The sequence below is a fragment of the Lissotriton vulgaris genome, chromosome 6 (genome assembly GCF_964263255.1).
Source record: "Lissotriton vulgaris chromosome 6, aLisVul1.2, whole genome shotgun sequence".
Lineage (NCBI taxonomy): Eukaryota > Metazoa > Chordata > Amphibia > Caudata > Salamandridae > Lissotriton > Lissotriton vulgaris.
In genome coordinates this window covers 497,060,642-497,066,641 of record NC_141694.1, presented here as the reverse complement: position 1 = coordinate 497,066,641, position 6,000 = coordinate 497,060,642, and positions in this window count along the sequence as shown.

Here is a 6,000-nt window from a genome sequence, read left to right as displayed (position 1 = left end):
CCGAAGTAAAACCTATAGAATGGCTGTAGGGATCAATTTAGAAGCAGAGAGAGATCCAAGAAATGCTGTCTCACTCATAGAAGAAAACAATGGATACTTTATCTGTATGTTGTTGTAGTTGTCCTGTTGAATTTGGTAAGTAAGTTGCACGCATCAAACAATTCATCTTATTAGCGGCACTCCTCCATTCCAGCTGACTCTTCGTCCATCAATGTTGGTGACCAGAAGACACGCTGTCCACTGCCTGCCTGGCGGATGCTGAATTGCGGCTCGCTAATGTGAAGCCTGACTCCATCCTTTTTTTCCCATTGCACAGACTGAAACCCGGCCTGTAATTATTGACAGAAAAACAGGAAGTGATATTAGAACACCATTAGAAAAACAGGAAGTGATATTAGAACACTTTTTGTACTACACGCTGTGTAGTGCAAAAAGTCACACTTTGAGTTTCCTAATAGACATTAGACAGTACAATATTTTTGAAAGTGCGTACTCTGTCTGAGTCTCCTTTTGAAGGATAAATAAGTATGGGCAAATTAATTTAGCAGATCTTTCCCATCAAGCTAGGTGTACTGTAAACTGTGTTTAGAACAAAATTAGACCTTCCCAGCAGTGCTCCCACCCAGACCCTTACTAAAGCCAGTAGCAAAAATGTAGAAGACCCCCAATCAGATCGCAAAAATACGAGGCCTAGTAGAAAACTGGTGACAAAACGTACTTTGAAAGTAAAAGTAGGCCCAAATACCCCCTTACCCACCGTGGATTGTATTCAAACCACTTGCAAGCAAGCAAAAGTATCCATACCCAGCATCGCTCCAAGACTCGCAAACCCCCCCACCCAGACACATGCAATACAAATACTGCTAACCCTAACGAGCCCTAAGTTAAGAATAGTGGCAAAGGCTTTCTTTAACTATGCCAAATCCCCCCTTTCCCACCATGAATTTTCTTCAAATCACTTGCAATCAAAATTACACATTCCCACGAGTGCTCTAAGACCCCAGAACTCAGTTGCAAAAATCTAGAACACCCCGAAACATGCAATCCTGCTGCTAGGGCTAACCCTAACGAACCCTAAGTTACAAAAAGTGCCAAAAGGCTTTTTCTTATGGATTTTGTCCAAACCACTTCTATCCGGTATTAGACCTTCCCAGGAATGCCCCAAGACCCGCCAACCCACCCGCAAAAAAGCACAACACCCCCAAACAGCCAAAAAGGAAAATCTCATACTTACAATATTTATCGCCCTTCGGTCCAAACGCGCTGTGCAGCTAGGTCATAGCTCCCGTTTTCCACCACGGATTTCCTGAAAAGCAAATGCAATCAAGATTAGACTGTCCCAGCAGTGCTCCCAGACCCCAAAACTCACCCACAAACACCCGGAACCCCCCCAAAGAGCACCTCAAAGGCAAGCATGTCAGCAAAAACGCAAAAAAAATTTGCCTCCGATTTGGTCCAAACCACTTTTATCCGGTATTAGAGCTTCCCAGCAATGGCCCCAGAGCCGTCAACCCAGGCGAAAACTAGTAGAAGACCCCCAAGCAGCCAAAAAGCAAAAGTACAGAAATGGGGACTTAGTCATTTTCTTGGCAATTTCCAAAATAACTCCGCGCGAGCTCTGCAGCTAGGCCCTAACTCCCCTCTGCCACCATGGATTTGCTTCAAACCTCTTGCAATCTAAAGTATCCATAGCCAGCAGTGCTCCCAGACCCCGAAACCCACCCACAAACACCAGGAAGCCCCCCAAACAGGCCCCGGAAAACGCTACATTGAACAAAATGTCAGAAATAGCAACAAAAAAAATTCTGCATGGATTTTGTCCAAACCACTTCTATCCGGTATTAGACCTTCCCAGGAACGCCCCAAGACCCGCCAACCCACCTGCAAAAAAGCACAACACCCCCAAACAGCCAAAAAGGAAAATCTCATACTTACAATAGTTATCGGCCTTCGGTCCAAACGCGCTGTGCAGCTAGGTCATAACTCCCGTTTTCCACCACGGATTTCCTGAAAAGCAAATGCAATCAAGATTAGACTGTCCCAGCAGTGCTCCCAGACCCCAAAACTCACCCACAAACACCCGGAACCCCCCAAAGAGCACCTCAAAGGCAAGCATGTCAGCAAAAACGCAAAAAAATGTTTGCCTCCGATTTGGTCCAAACCACTTTTATCCGGTATTAGAGCTTCCCAGCAATGGCCCCAGAGCCGTCAACTCACCCGCAAAGAAGTAGAACACCCCCACAAGTGCAGAGTCTTTCTTCATTGGGCGTAATCCTGCCCTCTGCTTTGAGGGAAATAGGAGTCTGGAGGAGGAGGATAGAGGAGCATGTTCTTGTGAACTTGTGAACCTGAGGAATGCAGACTGCGGCACCTTCAAATCAATAAGCAAACAAGTGAAGACAGTTCTGCTGATGGGCGTGTTTTTGTGATTAGGTGATCAAAGTTTGAATTATATTAACTGTGCAAAACAAAGAAAGACAGACACACAGGAATAAAAGTTAATAAGGACGAAAAATAAAGTTATTGATTCATTGTCTCATTTTCAGGGCTCAGCGTCAGGGAATAAGAATAAGGCTTCGTCATCATACTCTGCGAATTCAGGCAGGATGAGGTCAGTGTCACCTAACAGAGAAGAAATTCCCTCATCTACGTTGCTGTCCTCCTCGTCTTCAGCCGGCGTGCTTTCTCGTACTTTGTAATCTGGTGGTATGAGGTGCTGATTCATCTTGATCATTGTTAACCTCTCCACATTTTTGGGCGAGAGGCAGCTCCGTTTGGAAGTTACAATGCCACCAGCAGCACTGAAAACACGTTCAGAAGACACACTTGCGAGTGGGCAAGACAAGTAGTTTATAGCCAGGTTGGAGAGCTGTGCCCACAATTCTTTTTTCCCATGCCAATACGCCAATGGGTCAGCATTAACATAGACCTCTGTTGAGTCATTCAGATAGTCCTGCACCATCGACTCAAGGTCCTCCAAGGTTCCTCCACTTTGCTTACTTTTTGCTGTGGCCTTTTGAGAACCAAACCCAAGCCGAGTTAGCTAATCCTCTTCTGCATCCAATGTTACTGTTGTGTCTGGTGCAGAAGATCCGGTTGCCGGTGTCTTTAACGGCTGAGAGGTCACTTGTGCCACAGCCGCAGAAGTGGATTCTTTTGACTGGGGATGGCCTGCTGATGCTGATGTACTGCCTTTTCCTTCAATTTGCTGCCGTTCTCTTTCAAACCTCTTGGCTGACAAGGCTAGCCAACGTTTGTACTTTGTAACATCTTCATCAGCAAAAGGAAAGAATGCTTGGCCTGCCAGCGCCTTTTTGTAGCGTGGATCCAGAATAGTAGCACAAATGTAATGCTGCCTGGATCATTTTAAGACGTTCATCACCACGTAGGCGCTCTAATAATTTCTCCTCCAAAACAAAAGGGTCTTGCATTTTTTCATCTTTTTGAAACATAGAAGACACCGCCTCCACTTGGTGCTCCAGCATGCGCAACAATGGGATAGCTTTTCCCAAATTACAGTCCTCCTTGCTGACTGCACGCGTGAAGACCTCAAAAGGACGAAGCATGTCTGTCAGGCTTTTAACTAGGTTCCATTGCGCCGCATCTAGCCTCAGGTCATTCTGAGCTGTACCCAGTGTTAAGAAATAGTGATCGAGTACCGTATACTGCTCATACAGACGCTCAAGCATGTAGAAGGTTGAGTTCCAACGTGTTGCCACCTCCTGGATGAGTGCTTTCACTGGCATTCGACGTTCATGATGCAGGCTCCTCAGATGCTTCCGGGCCTTAAAAGAATGGCTGAAATGGTTGCACATTCTTCGGCAGGTGGCCACTAACTCGCACGCTGGACTATCTTCATCACTCAAGAATTTTTTAACAACCAGGTTTATACAGTGCGCCAAACACGGCACTCTGAAATATTGACCCAGCTCAATGGCCTTAACTACATTGGCGCCATTATCCGTGGAAACATAACCACTCTGGCGTTTTTCGGGGGACAGCCAGTGAAAGACCTTTGTGTTAAACTCATTCAAAAGGGTTTCTGCTGTGTGACGTTTCTCCAAGCCAAACATGGCTAGTGTTGCATGTTTCCGAGCAGCTTTAAAAACTTTGTCCGGGTCAACACCTGCGTTTAGCTTTGCTTTAACCCCTGAAAAAGAGACCCAGTGTGCAGTGATGCACATGTAATCAGCGCCTGCGCCACTGGTCCACATGTCTGCTGTCAGATGTATAGTGTGAACAGCATTCTTCTGCAAAGCTGCCCCAATCACCTCCAGCACATCTTCATGTAGTGCTGGAACCGCAACTCTGGCAAAATAGAACCGGCTAGGAACCTTCCATTTAGGGCAGAGAGCTGCAACTAATTCTAGAAAACCAATCCCTTCTACAAAAGAAAAAGGGAGAAGGTCCAGAGCTAGCATTTTAGCCAGCTTAGTGTTATACAGACGCGTCAGTGGGTGGTTGCGTTCATATGGCGCTTCTGTAAACAACATGGTTCTAATGTTACCCTGGACCAAGCATTTACGGGATGATGATGATGACTTCTTCGACCCAGTTACGCTCGCTGAACTTTTTCGCATTGGTGTCTCACTCTCTCCCACACTCTTAGTGTGGCTCACATGGGGTGTGCTGCTGACAGGGGTACTGGGTGTAAGTGAAGTGTTTGACACGTCTTCTTCCTCCTTGTCATCATCAGATGAAACATCAACGTTTTCTTGACTTGCAATTCGGGCTTCCTTGATCTCGTTTAGGTGCGCAAACCATTGGACAGCGTGCTGTCTCTTAATATGACCTCTCTGGCCTCCAGTACCATAGTTGGTAACAAACTTACCACGACTAACTGCAAGCTTACAAATGCTACAAATGGCGAAGTTTTCCTTTTTTGGGCAAACACTAAAGAAGTCCCAAACTGCGGACTTGAAATGTCTTTAGGGGCCGGAGGAGGGGGCGATACTGGTGGTGGTGGTCCTGCTGCTAATGTCAGATGAAGTGGAGGATGTGGATTGCCGAACTTTAGTACGTTTTGCACTTTCACCACCACTAATTGAGGTCGAAGTGGATGGAGGTCCCTTCTGGCGAGGAAGGAATATGGAAGCGGTACGTGTTGGTGTACTAGTTAACTCCAATGATTGTGGTGTTTCTTCCATTGCCTCCTCGTCGACAACATCATCACGCTCAGCAGCTTCTCGGGCTAGGGTCAAAATGCCTGTTTGCTGCATGCCCGCTGGGGCTGCAGTGACCTTTATGATGACTGGGTCGTCGTCGTGAGAGTCTTCATCAGCAGCAGTATCCGCCACTTCTTGTTGAGCCTCATCACACTCCATAACTATGAGACGTTGGACGAGCTTCCTTTTACGCTTAACTACCTTTGTCAGATCATGGTGTGCCTCACTCTCAGACGGCGGTGGTGCTGGTTCCCAATTTTGATCCATATCATCAGAAGGAGGTGTGCTTGAAGAAGATGTAGACACCACCCTTGATCTTTTCCTTGCTAGGGATGAGGAAGACAATGAATGATCAAGAGGAGTGGCTTCCTCAAATGATACCTCGGCTTTATTGTCGATTTCCTGATGTGCCCCTACTTCTGGAGGAACAACTATTGTGGGCACTTGTGACCCTCCATGCACCTCTGCTTGCGCATCTCCTTGCGCTGCCTCTCCTTCCACAAGTACTTGGGCTTGTACTTGCACATGTGGTTGTTGTTGCGGCTGTGGTTGTTCAACACTCGTCAGATGAGTTACAACAACCTGTGTTGATTGAGGGACATTGCTGCTACTTTCTTGCGATGAGCCAACATCACTGGTCGATGGTGATTGAACAACTAGACTAAGTGCCTCTGCAGCACTCAAGGGCTTGGACCTCAGTTGGCGTGGTGGTGGTGGTGGCACTGAGCCCAATGGAGCGGGGGTGCTGCTCCCAGCTTGGTCCCCAGCAGATCCCGCTGCTGCTGCAGGCGTACTTTTTTTTTTACTCCCAAAAAATGTGGCGGGCGGCACACCA